Here is a 24,096-nt window from a genome sequence, read left to right as displayed (position 1 = left end):
TGATAGTGGACTTTCAGCTGATAATCCCGAGTTAGTTAACCCAAGTTACCAAGTGATAAGGCACCCCTAAGAGCTTATTCATCCAAGTAGATCCCTCACACAGGAGCACCATAGACACTTGCCTCAAGCTTAAAACCATTGATGCCTAGCCTTATTGCTTACTCTTTTTCTTTTGTTTTTCACTTCCATAGTTATTTCCCTTTTCTCTTCTTAGGATCTTGTTATTAACTTAGTCTCATGAGTGTATCCAAAGCAAAGTATTCAGGATAGATAGTTGTCCTCCTAGCCTTGTGGTTGAACCAACTTAGCTAACTTATGACTACCCCAAAGATTCATGAATGCACTTCCACAATATAAACTCCACTATGGTCTTTTACAAACATAATCATTCTCTTTTTATTTGATTTAAAAGGGACAAGCTTACAAGTAGGTTAAGTGATGGTGCAGTGACATTTAAACCAGAAATCATGGACCTATTCAGATGCAAAACTTAAAAGACAGAATTTAAAAAGGGTTCAACTACGAGTAACTGCAAATCAAAAGTGCATTCGGACCTCCAACTTTCAACAATTCTAAGTACAATGGAATTAGGTAACAATACAACCTTCGGGTGATGATCTCTGGTCCCTCTCTCTCTTTGTCATCATCCTAGTTTTTGCTACCTCGCTTCTTTGGGTGAAGGTGCACCATTTCCTTATAAGATTCCTACAAGGTTACTGGAAGTTGCTTGTTCCCAAAGCACTTGAGACATAGTTAGCTTACATGTATGCTTGTGCCTCTTGAACTCAATTTGGTGTGTGAACACCAAACTTAGTTCTTTGCCCAGTACACAACATTGCATATATGCAGAGACCCTCATATCTTGTTATCAACAAAGCAATGATCACCTATAGTCTAACTACATCTAAGTGATTTCTCTTGATTGGATGGAGCTAGCAATGTTTTTTGGGAGTGGAGTGTAATTCTAACCAATGTCCTTTAGTGGAACACCAAACTTAGAATTACACTATCACTCTTGGATTGTTCTGGTGTGGAACACCAAACTTAGCTCCTTACAATACAGGAGAAACAACTTGTGACTTTTATTGAAATAAAGATGAAAGTGAAACTACCTGAGGTTGGGTTGCCTCCCAACAGAGCGCTCTTTTATCGTCGCTAGCTCGACGAGTCCTTAATTACTTGAGATGGTACTTTACTCTGGGGTCTTCCCCCATGTTGCCCAGATAATGCTTGAGTCTTTGTCCATTCACTGTAAAAGTCCTCTCTGAACCTTCATCCGATTTCGATGTGGCCATATGGTGATACTTTTGTAACCAAGAAAGGTCTGGACCACCTTGACTTGAGTTTTCCTGGGAACAACCTTAATTTAGAATTGTAAAGGAGTACTTGCTGCCCTTTTTCGAAACTCCTGGGTGCCAAATGCATGTCATGTTTTCTCTTTGCCTTCTCTTTATACATCTTAGTGTTTTCATAGGCTTGTGACCTGAATTCCTCCATCTCTTGCAGCTGCAAGATTCTTTTTGCACCAGCAGCATTCCTGTCAAAATTTAGTATCTTGATAGCCCAAAGAGCTTTGTGTTCCAGCTCCAGTGGTAAATGACAAGCCTTCCCATAGACTAATTGATATGGAGACATTCCAAGTGAAGTTTTGAATGCTGTTCTGTATGCCCACAGAGCATCATCCAACTTCTTCGACCAATCCTTTCTAGATGCGCCCACAGTCTTTTCCAGGATCCTCTTCAGCTCTCTGTTGGATATCTCAGTTTGCCCACTTGTTTGAGGATGGTAAGGTGTGGCTACTTTGTGTTTTACCCCATATCGTAAGAGGAGAGCTTCTAGTGGTTTGTTACAAAAGTGGCTCCCTCCATCACTGATGAGGGCTCTTGGGACTCCAAACCGGCTAAAGATATTCTTCCTGAGGAAGTTCATGACTACCTTGTTATCATTAGTTGGGGTTGCAATAGCCTCTACTCACTTGGAAACATAATCTACTGCTACCAGGATGTAATTGTTTGCATATGAGGTTGGGAATGGTCCCATGAAATCAATTCCCCACACATCAAACAGTTCAAGTTCCAAGATGAAATTTTGTGGCATGGCATTTCTTTTGGGCAGGTTTCTAGATCTTTGGCATTCATTGCAGCTTTTTACTAGTTCCTTGGCATCCTTGAAAAGAGTGGGCCAAAAGAATCCGCTTTGTAACACCTTTGCTGCAGTTCTGTCCCCTCCAAAGTGCCTGCCATAGCATGAACCATGGTAGTTCCACAGGACTTCTCTCCCTTTCTCTTTCGAAACACATCTTCTAAGAATTCCATCTGAACATTTCTTGAAGAGATATGGCTCGTCCCAAACAAAGTATTTTGCATCATTCATGAGCTTCATCTTTTGATGTTTATTGATCCCTGGGGGTAATGTCCCAGTTGCCTTGAAATTTGCAATATCTGCGAACCATGGTGCTTTATGAACTATCATCAACTGCTCATCAGGGAAGAGCTCGTTCACATTTGTATCATTTTTTCCACCTTGATCATGAGGGATTCTAGATAAGTGATCTGCCACCTTGTTCTCCACTCCCTTCTTGTCTCTGATTTTAATATCGAATTCCTGCAACAGTAAGATCCACCTTATTAGTCTTGGCTTTGATTCTTGCTTGGCAAACAAATATTTAAGTGCTGTGTGATCTGTAAAAACGATCACTTTAGCACCAATGAGGTATGATCTAAATTTGTCAAATGCAAAAACTATTGCTAGCAACTCTTTTTCAGTAGTGGTATAATTTCTTTGAGTTTCATTAAGGACTTTGCTAGCATAGTATATCACACGAACTAGGTTATCTTTCCTTTGTCCTAACACTGCCCCAACTGCAAAATCAGATGCATCGCACATCAATTCAAATGGTAGGTTCCAATTAGGTGGGGAAATGATAGGAGCAGAGGATAACCACATTTTCAAATGTGCAAATGCTAGTATGCATGTTTCATCAAAGATGAATGGTGTATCAGATACAAGAAGATTGTTTAAGGGCTTGGCTATCTTTGAAAAATCTTTAATAAATCTTCTGTAAAAACCAGCATGCCCTAAAAAACTTCTAATTGCCTTGACATCACTGGGTGGGGGTAATTTTTCAATAAGTTCTACTTTAGCTCTATCAACCTCAATGCCTTGGTGAGAGACCTTGTGACCAAGGACTATCCCCCCTGTCACCATGAAGTGGCATTTTTCCCAGTTCAAGACCAAATTGGTCTCTTGACACCTTTTTAATACCAAGGCGAGGTGATGTAGGCAACTAGGAAAAGAATCTCCGAATACCAAGAAATCATCCATAAAAACTTCAATGAATTTTTCTATCATATCTGAAAAGATAGAAAGCATACAGCGTTGGAAAGTTGCAGGGCCATTACATAACCCAAATGGCATGCGCCTATAGGCAAACACTCCATACAGACAGGTAAATGAGGTTTTCTCTTGGTCTCTTGGATCAACCACTATTTGGTTGTATCCTGAATAACCGTCGAGAAAACAATAATAAGCGTGCCCTGCAAGTCTTTCCAACATCTGATCCATGAATGGAAGGGGAAAATGGTCCTTTCGTGTAGCCTCATTGAGTTTCCTGTAGTCTATGCACATCCGCCATCCTGTGACGGTCCTTGTAGGTATGAGCTCGTTCTTCTCATTGGTAACCACAGTGATCCCTCCCTTCTTTGGTACAACATGTATGGGGCTAACCCAAGGGCTGTCCGAAATTGGGTATATGACTCCTCCTTGCCAAAGCTTCATAACCTCTTTCTGTACCACTTCCTTCATGATTGGGTTCAGCCTTCTTTGGGATTGAATGGATGGCTTGGCGTCATCTTCCAATAGTATTTTATGCATGCATATGGCTGAATTGATTCCCTTCAAGTCAGCAAGGGTCCATCCAATGGCATCCTTATGCTCCCGCAGCACCTTGAGTAGCTCGTCTTCTTGATCTTGACTGAGGGATGAATTTATGATCACTGGGTGGTTTTCATTTTCTCCTAGATATGCATATTTGAGAGTGGGTGGCAATACTTTGAGTTCAGGTTTGGGTGCTTCTGATTTTTCGTTCCCTTCCTTTGGTGCATCTGGTATATGTATTTCTGCTGTAACTGCCTTTTCACTTAATTCAGCTTCTTCCTCCACCAATCTCTCGTTTTCTTCAGGTTCATCTTCTTCAAAATTCTCCTGCACTTCATCCTCAAGTGCATCTAACCTCATGCATTCCCCCAATTGTTCCGGTGGGTAACTCATGGCCTTGAACACATTGAATGTCATCTTTTCATTGTGTAATCTCAGGGTGAGGTCACCCTTCTGAACATCAATGACAGCCCCAGCAGTGGCCAAGAATGGCCTTCCCAAGATGATGGAGGTCTTGGCATCTTCCTGCATGTCCAGCACCATAAAATCTGCTGGGAATATGAAATCTCCTACTTTTACTAGCAAATCCTCGACTATCCCGTGAGGGAATTTGAACGACCGGTCTGCCAGTTGTAGAGCCATTTTTGTTGGTTTAGCCTCCTCAATTTTCATCTTTCTCATCATAGCTACTGACATCAAATTGATGCTGGCCCCTAAGTCACAAAGAGCTTTTTCTACTGTGATTTCTCCTATAATACAAGGGATCTGAAAACTCCCAGGATCCTTCAGTTTCTGAGGTAGTTTATGCTGAATGATAGCACTGCACTCTTCAGTTAGTATCACAGTTTCATTGTTCTTCCAACTTCTCTTCTTAGTCATTAGCTCCTTCAAAAACTTGGCATAAAGTGGCATTTGTTCTATGGCTTCGGCAAATGGTATGTTGATTTGTAGTTTCTTGAAGATTTCCAAAAATCTCAAGAATTGGTTGTCATCTTCCTTTTTCTTCAATAGCTGGGGGTATGGAGCTCTTGAGATGTTTAGTTGGGGTATCTTCTTTTCTTTCTGCAGACTTGGCGTGGGGGCTTGCATTCCATCTTGCTCTTCTCCCTTTTCATTTGAGCCTTCTTCTTGTGGTTTTTGGGGATGTTCCTTCAGTTCCTTTCCACTCCTAAGTGTAATAGCTTGACACTCCTCCCTTTTGCTTGAATGGGCATCATAGCAAAAATTGTGGTTAGGAAGTTGCTTAAACAGATAGCTGATTTGTGTTTCCAGTTTTGTGATGGCAGCATTTTGATTCTGCATGTTTGACTGCACTTCCTCTCTGAATGCTTTACTGTCTTGAATGTCTCTGCATATTCCTTCAATGAAGGTTTCAATCTTAGAGAGCTTGTCATCAATTGATGAGTGGTTCGGAGCAGATGTGCTATTTTGGTTTTGATAAGTATGTGGAGAAGTGTTGTTGTGGGGGTGTTGAGATGTCCTCTGGGTGAATTGTTGGTGCGCTGCATTGTTGTTGGAGTTGTAACGTCTCTGGTCTTGGTTTTGATCTTGCTCACTTTCCCACCCAAAGTTTGGGTGGTTTCTCCATCCAGGGTTGTAAGTCTTAGAGTATGGATCATAGTTTTTCCTTGGTGAATTCCCAATGTAGTTGGCTTGCTCCTGACTCCCCTCTGCTTCTTCGTTCACTCCTTCTTGTGTTGTTGATGAAGTGGAGATTGCTGCTACTTGGTTCCTCTCCATCTTCTTGGTGAGGTCAGCCAGCTGCTGGGTAATGAGCTTGTTTTGGGCCAACAGAGCATCTATATTGTTTAGCTCCATCACTCCTCTTGTGTTCCCTCTTTCGGAAGCATAGAAGTAGTCATTTTCTGCTACTGTTTCAATAACATCTATGGCTTCCTCAATGGTCTTCTTCTTGTTCAAGGATCCTCCAGATGAATGGTCTACTGCCTTCTTTGACTCATAAGAGAGCCCTTCATAGAAAATGTGCAGCTGGACCCATTCGTTGAACATGTCAGGTGGACACCTCCTTGTTAAGTCTTTGAACCTCTTCCATGCTTCATACAGAGTCTCACCATCTTGTTGCTTGAAGGTTTGAACCTCAGCTCTCAGCCTATTGATTCGTTGAGGAGGGTAGAATCTTGCTAAGAATTTGTTCACCACATCCTCCCAAGTTGTCAAGCTCTCCCTTGGGAAGGATTTCAGCCACTTGGCTGCCTTGTCTCTGAGTGAGAAGGGAAATAAGAGCAGTCTATAGGCGTCAGGATGAACACCATTAGATTTCACTGTGTCACATATTCTCATGAAGGTGGTCAAATGTTGATTGGGGTCTTCTTGAACACCTCCTCCAAACGAACAGTTGTTCTGAACAAGGGTGATGAGCTGTGGTTTAAGTTCAAAGTTGTTGGCATGGATTGTTGGCTTTTGGATGCTACTTCCACAGTTGCCTGGGTTTGGATTAATGTAAGAGCCCAAAACTCTTCTATCCTCCCCAGCATGATTTGCTCCACCTCCTTTGCCATGGTTGTGAGTCTCTTCTTCATGATGATTTTCCATGTTTTCTTCTATGTTTGGTTCAAAGTATTCCTCAAACTGTTCCTCCTCTTCTTCAGCACCAACTACTCGTTTTTCTTTTGCCTCCCTCCTTAGTCTAAGGAAGGTTCTCTCCGGTTCAGAATCAAAGGAAGTTGAAGCCCCACTTCTTCTCCCTGTCATACAACTAACAAGTACAAGCAGAGAAATTAGGTGCAAACAGTATTTGTGTCAGAATTGCTGTTAGTTGTGGGTGATGCAATATATCAAACAGTTAGTGGGTTAGCAAACAGAATTGAAAATAACAAAGAAAAATAAAAGAGTAGAGGGAGAAGGGAAGAAGTTTAACTAAAACAAAAAGTAAATCACTCAAACAGAAAATGAAATTCACAAAATAAAATGCTCAATCTAGTGATCTTCCAATCTAATCATTGTTGATGCACAATTAATCCCCGGCAACGGCGCCATAAACTTGATGCGGGGGAAACTTGTCTCTCAACAAATCTCCCTTCGGCAAGTGTACCGAAGTTATCGTCAAGTAAAAACTCACAATAGAGTGAGGTCGAATCCCACAGGGATTGATTGATCAAGCAACTTTAATTAGAAGAATGTTCTAGTTGAGCTAATCTAGAAATTGGGTTAAGAGTTGCATAAAATAAAATGGCAGGAATGTAAAATAACAGAAAAGTAAATGCTAGAATTAAAGGACTGGAAGTAAATAACTGAAAATAAATTGCAGAATTGTAAATGGGAATGGGGGATTTGCTCATAAAAGTAAATGGCAGAAATTAAAGAGAATGGGTAAGATCAGAGATGGGGAGTTCATTGGGCTTATGAGATGTTGCAATTCTCTGGATCAAGTTCATTTTCATCTCTTCCTCAATCAATGCACTCATTGATCTCCTTGGCAATCTTAAGTGATTGAATTGCAATTTCTTGCAATTCAATCTCTCAAATCTTGATCAATAGCCAATTCCTTGGTCAATTGCTCATGAGAAGAGATGAAGTATGGTCACTGATTATACCACATGCATTTCCCAAACCAAGTATTGAGAGGGTTATAGTCACATACCCATCCAAACCCAATTTGGTCCAGCATGAGAAAGCATTTCTAGCTTGATCTCTTCATTCCTCTTCCAAGGTTCAAAAGAGATCCAAGTTTGAATAGCTTCTCTTCCAAGATAACTACTCAATTGGATGAAGATCGAAAGCTTTCAAGTAAAATCAAGAGGAAAGATAGAAGAAGAATAATGAAGATTAGTATTGATCCATCAAATTACAACAGAGCTCCCTAACCCAATAAAAGGGGTTTAGTTGTTCATAGCTCTTGAAAATGAAAACAAAGATGGAGAATACATCATAAAACTAGAAATTTGCAAAGAAAGTAAAATACAGAGAGTAGTTCTCCTTTTTCCCCCAGCTTCCAGAACTTCTTTACAATTCAAAGCTACTCCTATATATACTACTCTTCTCAGCTTCTAGTTTACTCTTCAAGTCTTGGGCCTTTGGATCTTGAGTTTGAAGCAGTTCCTTTCTTTATTTGGGCTTGGCTTTACTTGCAGAGAGAAAGTGCGAAGTGGGCAGAGACTTCAGCTCAGGGCGTAAGGAGTGTTAATCATTTAGTGAAAGTCTAAGTTCGGGAACGTTAGTGACACTTAACATTGTCACTAACGTTCCAATGCACCCCTTTGCCTCACGTTAACTAGGTTAACGTGGCTTTTAACGTTGCCTTGTCAACCTTCGAGAACGTTAGTGACACTCAACATTGTCACTAACATTCCAGTGTCCCCCTTCTTGCTTCACGTTAAAGCTCACGTTAACTAGGTTAACGTGGCTTCTAACGTGGCCTTTGCCATCCTTCGAGAACGTTAGTGACATTCAACATTGTCACTAACGTTCCAATGTGCCCCTAGGTCTCACGTTGGAGTCCACGTTAACTAGGTTAACGTGGCTTCTAACGTGGCCATCTTTTAGCCATCCCAACGTTAGTGACAATGTTAAGTGTCACTAACGTTGGCTCATCCTTCATTTCTCATCGTTAGCTTCCACGTTAACCAAGTTAACGTGGAAGTTAACGTGACTCTTGGGGGTTGTGTGGTTGCTTCAACGTTAGTGACAATGTTGAGTGTCACTAACGTTGTCGACAACTCTTCATCCTCTACGTTAGTTCCCACGTTAACCAAGTTAACGTGGGAGTTAACGTGGTACTTTGCACCATAGGCCAACGTTAGTGATAATGTTGAGTGTCACTAACGTTGGCTTCTCTTCCCTCCTTAACGTTAGAGGCCACGTTAACTAGGTTAACGTGGCTTTTAACGTGGCCACTTATGAGTAATTGCCAACGTTAATGACAATGTTGAGTGTCACTAACGTTGGCTCAACTTCTCTTCTCCACGTTAGAGTTCACGTTAACTTGGTTAACGTGACTCTCTAACATGGGCATTGATGGCTTTTTGAGAGTGTTATTGGCAATCACTTTTCTCATTAATCTTGCAAGTTACCTCCCCTTTTCTTGCTTCTTTTTGGTCCTGAAATCAAGCAACAAAGTGCATCAAAGCTCTAGTCCAAGTCATGAGTAATGCAACATAATATTTGTCACTAAACTTATGCAAAATCCTCATGAAATTATGTAAAATGCACAATGTATGCTTGAGTCAAGGCATAAGTGAATATTTACCCAAAACTAGCTTATTTCCTAAAGAAATGCATGAAACTAACCTAAAAACAGTAAAGAAAAGGTCAGTGAAACTGGCCAAGATGCCCTGGCATCAGCTGTGATAGAGCATTTGGACCATTTTCACAAGAGGATAGGATGCAGCCATTGACCACGGTGATGCCTCCAGACGATTAGCCATGCAGTGACAGCGCATCGGACCATTTTCCAGAGAGGATGAAAAGTAGCCATTGACAATGGTGATGTCCTTACACTTGTAAATTCTCACCAATGATATACATAAGTGTTTCTATCTTTATTTTCTGTCTATTTATTATTTATTTTCGAAAACTCCATAACTATTTTATATCCGCCTGATTGAGATTTACAAGGTGACCATAGCTTGCTTCAAGCCGACAATCTTCGTAGGATCGACCCTTACTCACGTAAGGTTTATTACTTGGATGACCCAGTGCACTTGCTGGTTAGTTGTATCGAAGTTGTGAATGAAAAACAATTTATTAAGACGTGCGTACAGAGTTTTTGGCGCCGTTGCCTGAGATCACAATTTCGTGCACCAAGGCTGCGTAGGCAGGACCCGAGCAGGCTGCGCCACATCATGAGGAGCCCCAGCAGATACAGCCAGCCGATCCACAGGTCCCTTTACAGACAGAGCCTCCGCTTCAGCAGGCAGATCCCCAGACACTCACACAGACTGCAGCCCCTCAAGCCACCATAAAGACACCAGCAGAGCACCCTTCCGGAGATGACACTTCTTCACACCCTTCTTAGATATTTAGCTTAATTTTCACTTTTAGCTTATTAGTTGTGATATAGAAGATATGGATTATTTAGTTTAGTTTACCCTTTTAGCATATAATAATTTGGTTTAATTGAAAATAAAAGAGTAAACTAGAAATTTTAGGCTTTCAGAATCACAACAATCCACCCACTTTATATATATATAACAATAAATGTTGGTAAATTGACAACATTTTTCAAAGAAAATACTTATTTTTATACGAGCCACTCAAAGATTCACATTGAGTTGAATGGAAACTCTTAATTCCTACTTGCATGATATACATAACTGATATATGGTTTTTGAGCCAAAGAACACACAACCCGTGAGTTTTTGAGCCTAATTGCATGGTTACATTATTTAACCATAGTTTTCATTCCTGTGTGTTTTTCCCTTCTTCACTATAATTGCAGACTTTACTTTGTTTCATTCTATATGTCCAATATTCAATGTATTTACATTCTTGCATATGATTGAGGCCATCACTTGTTCTTTGCTCACTTTTTCCAAAATAAGACTATCCTTTTATGTCACCCTTGTTAGCCTCCTTGAGCCTTTTAATCCTCTTCTATTCTATAACCACATCACTAGCCTTAAGCAGAAAAACAAATCAATTATCCCAAATTGAATCTTTGGTTAGCTAAAGATAGAGACTGTGTAACAATTAAGTGTGGGAAAATGTGGGAACATGGGTTGATAGGAAAGGATTAAATGGATAAAATAATCAGAATTTGGGAGCATGCTCGTGTGAAACTTAAATAATTAAAAGAATCCATGTGCATTGATAATGTTATGTTTTCTTTTTTAAAAAAAAATCTTTTAAGTAAATAAATAAATAAGGGGACAAAATTACCCCAATAATAAGTTTAGTAAAAAGATCAATGCACATAGGATAAAATTACAAAAATTTTGATGCATGAGTATGTGACAAGAAAGTGGGAAAATTATGGGAAGCTAGGCATAATTTTAAAATTGTACAGAGTATGTATATACTAAGTGAGATCTTAGACTAATCAAGGATTCAATTTATAGCTCACTTAGCCTTATATATATGCCCCACCTTTACCTTATCCCCATTACAACCTTGAAAAAGACCTCATGATATTTGCATGTGTACATTGAATATTTGTAGATTGGTTTGATGAAGAACAAAGTTTTAGAAAGCATGACTAGAGAAGAATAAAGTGATTAACCCCAAACACTGAGTGACTAGAGTGTATACACAAATCCAGTGAGGGTTCAATGGCTCATTTCCATATATCCATATTTAATTATTGATTATCTTGCAAGTTTGTGAAATCTTTTGATTAACTCAACTCAATTGTGAATGTGTTTTAACATAATTTAGCCTTGGCTGTGCATATATGTTTCCTTGAAGAATTTAACTCAATTTAACCACATGTAAGCTCTATATATATAGGTGGATAATAATTAGAATTGCATGATGCATTTTGGTAGCTTGCATTTAGAATAGATTGCATTGCATAAGATTTCACCATTCTACTTTCACTCTTTTTCATTTTCTCTTAAAATTAGCATGAGGACATACTATTGTTTAAGTGTGGGGAGGTTGATAAACCACTATTTTATGATTTATCTTGTGCTCAATTGAGTATTTTTTATCAATTCTTCACCCACTTATTCATAAGAATTGCATGGTTTTACAATTCCTTCCTTATTCTATGATATATGTGAAAACATGTTTCCTATGCCTTAAAAATTTTAATTTTAATTATCCTTTATTAGCATTCGATGCCATGATCTGTGTGTTAAGTATTTTCAGGCTTCATAGGGCCTGCTTAGAGGACAGAAAGGAAACATGCAAAAATGGAAGGAACGCACAAAATGGAGTTTTGAAGAAAATGGCAGCGACGCGCACGCATGGACGACGCGGATGCCTGCCTAGAGCAAAAACGCAAGCGACGCGCACGCATGGATGATGCAGACGCGTGCCTGGCACAGAGCACAAATGACGCGTACGCGTGACTGACACATATGCGTGGCAAGGAAAATCTCCAATGACGCACACGCGTGACGGACGCCATGTGCAGGAAATTGCAAAAAATGCCCCCAGCGATTTTTGGACCCTTTTTCGGCCCAAATCCAAGCCCAGAAAAACATAATAGAGGCTGGAGAATGAGGGAATCAAATCATTCATTCAACGAACATTTAAAATACACAATTTTAGGTTTTAGATGTAGTTTTAGAGGGAGAGAGGCTCTCTCCTCTCTCTTAGGTTTTAGAATTAGGATTTCTCTTAGAGTATGGTTATTTCTTCAATCCAGGTTCAATGTTCCTTTACTTTAGTTTCTCTTCTACCTTTATTCATTCTATTACTTTAGTTGATTACTTGATGTTGCCAATTTGGTTTATGAATTCCAATGTTTAATTTGATTTTCCATTTAATATAAATTGAGATATTTTAGATTTAAGATTGTTTTCTTCCATTTATGATATAAATAATTTAGATTTTTTCCCTTTTGACTTTGGTTGAGTAATTGGTGACACTTGAGCTGTCAAACTCAGCTATTGATTGAAAATTGGAAATTGCTGATTGATTTAGATCCCTCTAAAGCTAGTCTTTCCACAGGAATAGACTAGGACTTGAGGAATCAAATTGATTAGTCCACTTGACTTTCTTTTATTTAGTAAGGGTTAACTAAGTGGGAGCAATAACAATTCTCATCACACCTGATAAGGAAAACTAGGATGGAATTTCCAGTTCTCATACCTTGCCAAGAGTTTTTCTAATTATTAATTTATTTTTTTTCTTGCCATTTAAATTACTTGTTCCCTATTACAAAAACCCAACGATACTTTTCCATAACCAATAATAAATCATACTACCCTGCAATTCCCTGAGAGACGACCCGAGGTTCAAATATTTTGGTTATAAATTTTATTGGATTTTGTTACTTGTGATAACCAAACTTTTGTACGAAAGGATTCTCTGCTGGTTTAGAAACTATACTTACAACGCGATTATTTTTATAAAATTCTTTACTAGCAAAAAGTCCGGTTCGTCAAACTCTTCAACCCCCTCAAAGAACTCAGGTTAAACACCCCCGATCCACCATTATCCCTATCATAGATCCACAGACGAAGACTGATGAGCGGATAATTTATACGCTTTTTGGCATTGTTTTTAGTATGTTTTTAGTAGGATCCAGTTACTTTTAGGGATGTTTTTATTAGTTTTTATGTTAAATTCACATTTCTGGACTTTACTATGAGTTTGTGTATTTTTCTGTGATTTTAGGTATTTTCTGGCTGAAATTGAGGGACTTGAGCAAAAATCAGATTCAGAGGTTGAAGAAGGACTGTTGATGTTGTTGGATTCTGACCTCCCTGCACTCAAAGTAGATTTTCTAGAGCTACAGAACTCAAAATGGCGCACTTCCAATTGCGTTGGAAAGTAGACATCCAGGGCTTTCCAGAAATATATAAAAGTTCATACTTTGGTCGAGTTTAGATGTCGCAAAAGGGTGTTGAACGCCAGTTCTACGCTGCAGTCTGGAGTTAAACGCTAGAAACACGTCATGAACCAGAGTTGAACGTCAGAAATACGTTACAAACTGGTGTTCAACTCCAAGAATGACCTCTCCACGTGTAAACTTCAAGCTCATCCCAAGCACACACCAAGTGGGCCCCGAAAGTGGATTTATGCATCAATTACTTACTTATGTAAACCCTAGTAACTAGTTTAGTATAAATAGGACTTTTTACTATTGTATTAGACATCTTGGGACGTCTAGTTCTTAGATCATGGGGTTTACAGAAGTAAGTAATTGATGCATAAATCCACTTTCGGGGCTCACTTGGTGTGTGCTTGGGCTGAGCTTGATATTTACACGTGGAGAGGTCATTCTTGGAGTTGAACGCCAGTTTGTAACATATTTCTGGCGTTAAACTCTGGTTCGTGACGTGTTTCTGGCGTTTAACTCCAGACTGCAGCGTAAAACTGGCGTTCAACGCCCTTTTGCGTCATCTAAACTCGACCAAAGTATGGACTATTATATATTTCTGGAAAGCCCTGGATGTCTACTTTCCAACGCAATTAGAAGCGCGCCATTTTAAGTTTTGTAGCTCCAGAAAATTCACTTTGAGTGCAGGGAGGTCAGAATCCAACAGCATCAGCAGTCCTTCTTCAACCTCTGAATCTGATTTTTGCTCAAGTCCCTCAATTTCAGCCAGAAAATACCTGAAATCACAGAAAAACACACAAACTCATAGTAAAGTCCAGAAATGTAAATTTAACATAAAAACTAATAAAAACATCCCTAAAAGTAACTGGATCCTACTAAAAACATACTAAAAACAATGCCAAAAAGCGTATAAATTATCCGCTCATCACAACACCAAACTTAAATTGTTACTTGTCCCCAAGCAACTGAAAATCAAATAGGATAAAAAGAAGAGAATATACTATAAATTCCAAAATATCAATGAAACATAGCTCCAATCAGATGAGCGGGACTTGTAGCTTTTTGCCTCTTGAATAGTTTTGGCATCTCACTTTATCCATTGAAGTTCAGAATGATTAGCATCTATAGGAACTCAGAGTTCAGATAGTGTTATTGATTCTCCTAGTTCAGTATGTTGATTCTTGAACACAGCTACTTTATGAGTCTTGGCCGTGGCCCTAAGCACTTTGTTTTCCAGTATTACCACCGGATACATAAATGCCACAGACACATAATTGGGTGAACCTTTTCAGATTGTGACTCAGCTTTGCTAAAGTCCCCAATTAGAGGTGTCCAGGGTTCTTAAGCACACTCTTTTTTTGCTTTGGACCTTGACTTTAACCGCTCAGTCTCAAGTTTTCACTTGACACCTTCACGCCACAAGCACATGGTTAGGGACAGCTTGGTTTAGCCGCTTAGGCCAGGATTTTATTCCTTTAGGCCCTCCTATCCACTGATGCTCAAAGCCTTGGGATCCATTTTATTTACCCTTGCCTTTTGGTTTTAAGGGTTATTGGCTTTTTGCTCTTGCCTTTTGGTTTTAAGAGCTTTTGGCTTTTTCTGCTTGCTTTTGTATATATTTTTTTTCGCTATTTTTTTTTCTTCTGCAAGCTTTTGTATTCACTGTTTTTTCTTGCTTCAAGAATCATTTTTATGATTTTTCAGATTATCAAATAACATGTCTCCTTGTCATCATTCTTTCAAGAGCCAACATATTTAACATTCATAAACAACAACTTCAAAAGACATATGCACTGTTCAAGCATTCATTCAGAAAACAAGAAGCATTGTCACCACATCAATATAATTAAACTAAGTTCAAGGATAAATTCAAAACTCATGTACTTCTTGTTCTTTTGAATTAAAAATATTTTTCATTTAAGAGAGGTGATGGATTCATATTCATTACTTTAAGGCATAGACACTTAGACACTAATGATCATGTAATAAAGACACAAACATAGATAAACATTTAACATAAGAAAACGAAAAACAGAAAATTTAAGAACAAGGAATGAGTCCACCTTAGTGATGGTGGCATTTTCTTCTTGAGAAACCAATGATATCCTTGAGCTCTTCTATGTCTCTTCCTTGTCTTTGTTGCTCCTCCTTAGTTGCTCCCAATAATTGTGTGGGGGAAAATGTATCCCCTGAGATATCACAGGGATCTCTTGATTTGCAGTCAAATGTTCTACCACTGAGCTATAGATCCTTTACATGAATCTCTCCATCTCCCATGACTTGGAGGTGGAAGCTTTTGTCTTCCCTTTTCTCTTCTCTCTCTTTTTTTTTGAGGTTTCTCTGGCCTTGGGTGCCATCAATGGTTATGGAAAAGCAAAATAAGCAATGCTTTTACCACACCAAACTTAGAATGTTGCTCGCCCTCGAGCAGGAGAAGAAAGAATAGATGAAGAAGAATATGTAGAAGAAACTAGGATTATGAGGAGGGAAGGTGGGGATCCTGTGGGATCCACAGATCCTGAGATGATCCTGTGAGGTTCACAGATCTTGAGGTGTCAAGGATTTACATCCCTGCACCAATTAGGCATGTAAAATGCCTTTGCATGCAATTCTAGCGTTTAAACGCCGAACTGATGCTTGTTCTGGGCGTTCAACGCCCAGATGCAGCATATTTCTGGCGTTGAACGCCAGCTTCATGCTTGTTTCTGGCATTCAGCGCCAGCTCCATGCTCTGTTCTGGCGTTGAACGCCAGCCAGATGCTCCTTACTGGCGTTTGAACGCCAGTGAACTCCTCCTCCAGGGTGTGCTGTTTTTAATGCTGTTTTTTATTTTTCTTCAATTTTTTCAGTTGTTTTTGTGACTCTACATGATCATGAACATATGAAGACATATAACTAATAAAAATATAATTAAATAAAAATTGGGTTGCCTCCCAACAAGCGCTTCTTTAATGTCAATAGCTTGACAGTGGGCTCTCATGGAGCCTCACAGATGTTCAGAGCATTGTTGAGACTCTCCAACACCAAACTTAGAGTTTGGATATGGGAGTTCAACACCAAACTTAGAGTTTGGTTGTGGCCTCCCAACACCAAACTTAGAGTTTGACTGTGGGGGCTCTGGTTGACTCTGTTTTGAGAGAAGCTTACTGTGCCTCTTTTCCATATTTACAGAAGGATGTCCTTGAGTTTTAAACTAAAGGGAGTCCTCATTCAATTGAAGGACTAGTTCACCTCTGTTAACATCAATCACAGCTTTTGCTGTGGCTAGGAAGGGTCTTCCAAGGATGATGGATTCATCCTCATCCTTCCCAGTATCTAGGATTATGAAATCAGCAGGGATGTAAAGGCTTTCAACCTTTACTAACATGTCCTCTACTTGTCCATAAGCCTGTTTTCTTGAGTTGTCTGCCATCTCTAATGAGATTTTAGCAGCTTGCACCTCAAAGATTCCAAGTTTCTCCATTACAGAGAGTGGCATGAGGTTTATTCCTGATCCCAGGTCACATAGAGCCTTCTCAAAGGTCATGGTGCCTATGGTACAAGGTATTAGGAACTTTTCAGGATCCTGTTTCTTCTGAGGCAATCTCAGTTGATCCGATGCATTTAGTTCATTGGTGAACAGGGGAGGTTCATCTCCCCAAGTCTCTTTACCAAATAAATTGGCATTCAGCTTCATGATTGCACCAAGGAACTTGGCAACTTGCTCTTCAGTAACATCCTCATTCTCTTCTGAAGAGGAATACTCATCAGAGCTCATGAAGGGCATAAGGAGGTTCATTGGAATCTCTATGGTCTCTAGGTGAGTCTCAGATTCCTTTGGTTCTTCAGAGGGGAACTCCTTATTGATCATTGGACGTCCTAGGAGGTCTTCCTCCTTGGGATTCACGTCCTCCCCTTTCTCCTTGGATTCGGCCATGATGGTTATATCAATGGCCTTGCACTCTCCTTTTGGATTTTCTTCTGTATTGCTTGGGAGAGTACTAGAAGGGGTTTCAGTGATCCTTTTACTCAACTGGCCTACTTGTGCCTCCAAATTTCTAATTGAGGACCTTGTTTCATTCATGAAACTTACAGTGGTCTTGGATAGATCAGAGACTAAGTTTTCTAAATTAGAGGTATTTTGTTCAGAGTTCTCTGTCTGTTGCTGAGTGGATGATGGAAAAGGCTTGCTATTGCTAAACCTGTTTCTTCCACCATTATTAAAGCCTTGTTGAGGCTTTTGTTGATCCTTCCATGAGAAATTTGGGTGATTTCTCCATGAAGGATTATAGGTGTTCCCATAAGGTTCACCCATATAATTTACCTCTGCTATTGCAGGGTTCTCAAGATCATAAGCTTCTTCTTCAGAAGATGCCTCTTGAGTACTGTTGGATGCAGCTTGCATTTCATTCAGACTCTGAGAAATCATATTGACTTGCTGAGTCAATATTTTGTTCTGAGCCAATATGGCATTTAGAGTATCAATTTCAAGAACTCCCTTTTTCTGAGGCGTCCCATTACTCACAGGATTCCTCTCAGAAGTGTACATGAACTGGTTATTAGCAACTATGTCAATAAGTTCTTGAGCTTCTGCAGGCGTTTTCTTTAGGTGAATGGATCCACCTGCAGAAGTATCCAATGAAATTTTAGCTAATTCAGATAGACCATCATAGAATATATCCAGGATGGTCCATTCTGAAAGCATGTCAGAAGGACACTTTTTGGTCAGTTCCTTGTATCTCTCCCAAGCTTCATAGAGGGATTCACCTTCCTTCTATCTGAGGTTTGAACATCCACTCTAAGCTTACTCAGCTTTTGAGGAGGAAAGAACTTGGCTAAGAAAGCCTTGACCAGCTTATCCCAAGAGTTCAGGCTATCTTTGGGTTGAGAGTACAACCACACTCTAGCTCTGTCTCTTACAGCAAAAGGGAAAAGCATGAGCCTGTAGACTTCAGGATCTACTCTATTAGTATTAACAGTATCACAGATCTGCGAGAATTCAGTTAAGAACTGAAAGGGATCTTCAGATGGAAGTCCATGAAACTTGCAGTTTTGTTGCATCAGAGAAACTAGTTGAGGTTTAAGCTCAAAATTGTTTGCTCCAATGGTAGGGATGGAGATGCTTCTTCCATGTAAATTGGAATTAGGTGCAGTAAAGTCACCAAGCATCCTCCTTGCATTATTATTATTTTCAGCTGTCATCTCCTCTTCCTGTTTGAAAATTCCTGTAAGGTTGTCTCTGAATTGTTGTATTTTAGCTTCTCTTAGTTTCCTTTTCAGAGTCCTTTCAGGTTCAGGATCTGCTTCAACAAGAATGTTCTTGTCCTTGCTCCTGCTCATATGACAAAGAAGGGAACAGAAAATAATAATAGGGATCCTTTTTACCAGAGTATAGAGGTTCCCTTGTTGTGAGTAGAAGAAGAAAAGAATGTAATGTAAAGAAAGAGAAGGGAGGAGAATCCAAACACAAGGGTGAGGATAACAGAGATGTGAGATGTAGAGAAGTGTTAGTAAATGAATAAATAAATAGAAGGAGATGAGAGAGAGAGAATTTTCGAAAATTATTTTTAAAAAATGGTTAGTGATTTTCGAAAATTAAAAGAAGAAATAAATTAAAATTGAATTTTGAAATAATTAGTTAATTAAAAAGAATTTTTGAAAAAGAGGGAGATATTTTCAAAAATTAGAGAGAGAGAGTTAGTTAGGTAGTTTTAAAAAAGATAAGAAACAAACAAAAAGTCAATTAGTTAGTTGAAAAAGATTTGAAAATCAATTTTGAAAAGATAAGAAGATAAGAAGTTAGAAAAGATATTTTAAAATCAATTTTTTGAAAAAGATATGTTTTAAAAGATATGATTAAAAAGATATGATTTTGAAAAAAGATAAAAAGATATTTTTGAAAAGATATGATTGAAATTAGTTTTGAAAAAGATTTAATTTTTAAAATCACAATTAATGACTTGATTCACAAGATATGATTCTAGAACTTAAAGTTTGAATCTTTCTTAACAAGTAAGTAACAAACTTGAAATTTTTGAATCAAAACATTAATTGTTGATAATATTTTCGAAAATTATGAGATAAAATAAAAAAAAATTTTGAAAAATATTTTTATAATTTTCGAAAATAAATAAAAAAATGAAAAAGATTTGATTTTTGAAAAAGATTTTGACAAAGATAAGATTTTTAAATTGAAAATTTGATTTGACTCATAAGAAACAACTAAATTTTAAAAATTTTTGAAAAAGTCAATCCAAATTTTTGAAATTTATGAGTGAAAAAAAGGAAGATATTTTTTTTTATTTTTGAATTTTCAATAATGAAAGAGAAAAACATGAAAAAGACTCAATGCATGAAAGTTATGGATCAAAACAATGAATGCATGCAAGAATGCTATGAATGTCAAGATGAACACCAAGAACACTTTGAAGATTATGATGAACATCAAGAACATATTTTTGAAAATTTTATATGCAAGGAAAACATGCAAGACACCAAACTTAGAAATCTTTCATGTTCAGAGACTATGAATGCAAAAATGCACATGAAAAACAAGAAAACACACAAAACAAGAAAACATCAAGATCAAACAAGAAGACTTACCAAGAACAACTTGAAGATCATGAAGAACACTATGAATGCATGAATTTTTCGAAAATTTTATGCAAACTTTAAAACATGCAATTGACACCAAACTTAAAATTGACTCAAGACTCAAACAAGAAACACAAAATATTTTTTATTTTTATGATTTTATGATTTTTTTTATTTTTAGAAAATTATTTGAAAAAGAAAAATAAGGATTCCAAAATTTTTAATATGAATTTCAGGAATCTTGCACTCTTAGTCTAAAGCTCCAATCTGAGGGTTAGACATGGCTTAATAGCCAGTCAAGCTTTAGCATGTAAATCAAGTGGATCAGGAACAGCAGCAGGTGGATTAGCAAGAACTAGCTTGCTCTTGATAATGTTAGGTTGGAAGCCCCAGTCCAAATGAATTTAGACATGGCTTTATAGCCAGTCAGACTTCAACATGCTTCATGAAACTCTAGAATTCATTCTTAAAATTTCTGAAATAATTTTTGAAAACAAAGGGAAAATTTTTGAAAGATTTTTGAATTTTTTTTTTTTGAAAACTTTTTGAAAATAACATAAGAAGAAAATTACCCAATCTGAGCAACACGATGAACCGTCAGTTGTCCAAACTCGAACAATCCCCGGCAACGGCGCCAAAAACTTGATATATGCGAAATTGTTACTCAAAGGTTGTAAAATTTGTTGTTCGTTCTCTCCCTAGTAATGGCGCCAACAAACTGGTGCACAATACCATGGTCCAAGCATAACTTCACAACTTCGCACAACTAACCAGCAAGTGCACTGGGTCATCCAAGTAATAAAACCTTACGTGAGTAAGGGTCGATCCCACGGAGATTGTCGGCTTGAAGCAAGCTATGGTCACCTTGTAAATCTCAGTCAGGCGGATATCAAATGGTTATGGATTTTTTGAATAATAATAAATAAATAGAAAAGATAGAAATACTTATGTAATTCATTGGTGAGAATTTCATATAAGCGTATAGAGATGCTTTTGTTCTTCTGAATCTCTGCTTTCCTGCTGTCTTCATCCAATCAGTCTTAATCCTTTCCATGGCTGGCTTTATGTAAGGGCATCACCGTTGTCAATGGCTTCTTTTCATCCTCTCTGTGAAAATGGTCCGATGCGCTGTCACTGCATGGCTAATCATCTGGAGGCATCACCATTGTCAATGGCTACATCCCATCCTCTTGTGAAAAAAGTCCAAATGCTCTGTCACGACATGGCTAATCATCTGAGGTTCTCGATCATACTGGAATAGGATTCACCCTCCTTTTGCATCTGTCACTATGCCCAGCACTCGCGAGTTTGAAGTTCGTCACAGTCATTCAATCCCAGAATCCTACTCGGAATACCACAGACAAGGTTTAGACTTTCCGAATTCTCATGAATGCTGCCATCAATCTAGCTTATACCACGAAGATTCTGATTAAGAGATCCAAGAGATAATCATCCAATCTAAGGTGGAACGGAAGTGGTTGTCAGGCACGCATTCCTGGGGGAATGATGATGATTGTCACGTTCATCACATTCATGTTGAAGTGCGAATGAATATCTTAGAAGCGGAATAAGTTGAATTGAATAGAAAAACAGTAGTACTTTGCATTAATCCTTGAAGAACAGCAAAGTTCCACACCTTAATCTATGGAGTGCAGAAACTCTACCGTTGAAAAATACATAAGTGAAAGGTTCAGGCATGGCCGAATGGCCAGCCCCCATGATCTAAGAACTAGACGTCCCAAGATGTCTAATACAATAGTAAAAAGTCCTATTTATACTAAACTAGTTACTAGGGTTTACAGAAGTAAGTAATTGATGCATAAATCCACTTTCGGGACCCACTTGGTGTGTGCTTGGGCTGAGCTTGAAGTTTACACGTGGAGAGGTCATTCTTGGAGTTGAACGCCAGTTTATAACGTATTTCTGGCGTTCAACTCTGGTTCGTGACATGTTTCTGGCGTTTAACTCCAGACTGCAGCGTAGAACTGGCGTTCAACGCTCTTTTGCGTCATCTAAACTCAGCCAAAGTATGGATTATTATATATTTCTGGAAAGCCCTGGATGTCTACTTTTCAACGCAATTGGAAGCGCTCCATTTTGAGTTCTATAGCTCCAGAAAATCCACTTTGAATGCAGGGAGGTCAGAATCCAACAGCATCAGCAGTCCTTCTTCAACCTCTGAATCTGATTTTTGCTCAAGTCCCTCAATTTCAGCCAGAAAATACCTGAAATCACAAAAAAATACACAAACTCATAGTAAAGTCCAGAAATGTGAATTTAACATAAAAACTAATAAAAACATCCCTAAAAGTAACTGGATCCTACTAAAAACATACTAAAAACAATGCCAAAAAGCGTATAAATTATCCGCTCATCAATGACTTGGAATCATTTTGTCACAAACAACGTAGAATTCAACCAATAATACAACTTATTAAAATTTTTAGAAAATTCAGCAGAGTTTCTTCTATAATTAGAATCTCCCACCAAATCCAATTATCATTTCAAACAATTTAAACAAAAAATCAACCGAACTTCTACTTAATTCAGACACATCCACCAAATAAATTTATCAATTTTGCATAGAGAAAACAGTTGCAGGCATAAATTAGAACAAACAGGCACTCAATAAAATATCAAATCCTAACCGTTCTAGTGTGCAACCCCTTATTACTCCACAGTTTTCTAACAAACAAGGATTTCGAGAAGGTGCCTCGGTTCTGAAATTCTATCTTAGAGAAAGTAAGTCCAGCATATATAAAACATAAACAACATAGTATATTTAGAGATAGAAAATCAACCTGAGAACTACACAAACAACCTACGATTAAAGCTACACGACTTTAAAAAAAATCCTAAAATAGAAGTGAACTTAGTAAAATCTAAAAACTAATAATCAAAACTTAAAAAATCTAACCTGAAAAATTAATAAAGCAAGTAAAAATAAAAAATTAATAATCCTAAATGTATATTTACTTTCATCAAATTTTAACATGAAAAATTTGTAATTGATCTTATGTTTTAGACAAAAAATTAAAATTAACAACTTATAACTTAGTAATCGTCATTCTAATTGCATATTTTCTAATACATAACAAATTGAAATTTTATAAACTAAGGTTTAAGGTTTAACTAATCTAAATTTCTTGGTCAGTGAGTTACCTAGAGACAGTGGCAATGCAAAAAACTTCTCTGGCAGGGTAGACTCAGCATGTACGATGCAGTGGTAGCGGCGATGACCAACTTGCAAGACTGTATTTTGGGTTTTAGTTAAAAAAATGAAAATGTAGGATACAATATAAAGAGGAAGGACGACAACCTTCCCAGACAGAGGAAGGAGGCAGCTCTGGCGAGCAACAACGGCGACAAAATCAGCTGCGACACGAAAATGTTCCACGCGACGAAAGTTGGTGGTGGCAACGACCAGTACACACAATCTTTAGAGGCTGTTGTGGTGGCCAACGATGGCGGAGAGGCTGTCAAAGGTGGTTTAATTTGGGGGAGGGAGATGGAGAGAGAAAAGGGAACACCAATGTTAGAGATAGTTGTCTTTTGAAATGAGGGAGAAAGAATGCGCGATTCCAATTTAGCGCCAATTTTATCGTTGGATTTACCGACGTATTTGTCCGCCGGTAACTTCATTGCGCATGACAAACACAGCATTTCATTAAGTAAGATTTACTGGCAGATTTATCCAACGGTATAGAACGCGCCAAATTTCCTTCTCTTCTCTCCAAATATTATTGGCGTATATACCTGCAAAAAATCTAATCCAACAGTAATATCTTTACCAGATGAATTTATTGCCTGATCCACCGGTAATTATGACAGTAAATCCGTTGCTAATACCCGACACTAAATTTGTCGATAAATTTGATAGTACTCACCGTTTTTCTTGTAGTGATCTAAAGGCTGATAGTCCGGCTGTGGCTCCTGTGGAACAGTTGATTAAGGTTCTGGATCAAACCACTGAGAGGAATCAAGGTGCAATAATAGTGGGGACTCAGGCTCAAGATCCACTGGATTAAGAAACTAAGGTCAAAATATCCAGGATGCAACTCCATAGCAAAAAGCCATAAGGCATATTGGTGTCGAACTCAAAACTAAATAAAAAACGTGAAAATGGGCTATGTAGAGTGCGTGCATGTGCCATATTTGATAGTTGTCACTGCCACTAGACTTTGATAACTGCCAGCAATTGTCATGGAGATTTGTAGTACTTATATAGGCATACCACT

The 24,096-nt window shown here is 38.3% G+C and overlaps 2 non-coding genes across 2 annotated transcripts; both read left to right on the top strand.

The window, feature by feature from the left end:
- The first annotated feature begins 5,884 nt into the window (after positions 1 to 5,884).
- On the top strand, positions 5,885 to 5,988 carry LOC112746715 (small nucleolar RNA R71). Its single transcript, XR_003174584.1, has one exon. It is a non-coding gene; the product is annotated as a small nucleolar RNA R71 (small nucleolar RNA).
- An 11,975-nt stretch (positions 5,989 to 17,963) lies between these two features.
- LOC112745233 (small nucleolar RNA R71) lies at positions 17,964 to 18,070 on the top strand. The gene has a single exon (XR_003173171.1). It is a non-coding gene; the product is annotated as a small nucleolar RNA R71 (small nucleolar RNA).
- The last annotated feature ends 6,026 nt before the right edge of the window (positions 18,071 to 24,096 follow it).

This window comes from Arachis hypogaea, chromosome 14 (genome assembly GCF_003086295.3).
Source record: "Arachis hypogaea cultivar Tifrunner chromosome 14, arahy.Tifrunner.gnm2.J5K5, whole genome shotgun sequence".
In the NCBI taxonomy this organism is placed as follows: domain Eukaryota; kingdom Viridiplantae; phylum Streptophyta; class Magnoliopsida; order Fabales; family Fabaceae; genus Arachis; species Arachis hypogaea.
The sequence above is the reverse complement of the archived record's forward strand: the minus strand, read 5'-3'. Positions and strand labels throughout refer to the sequence as shown.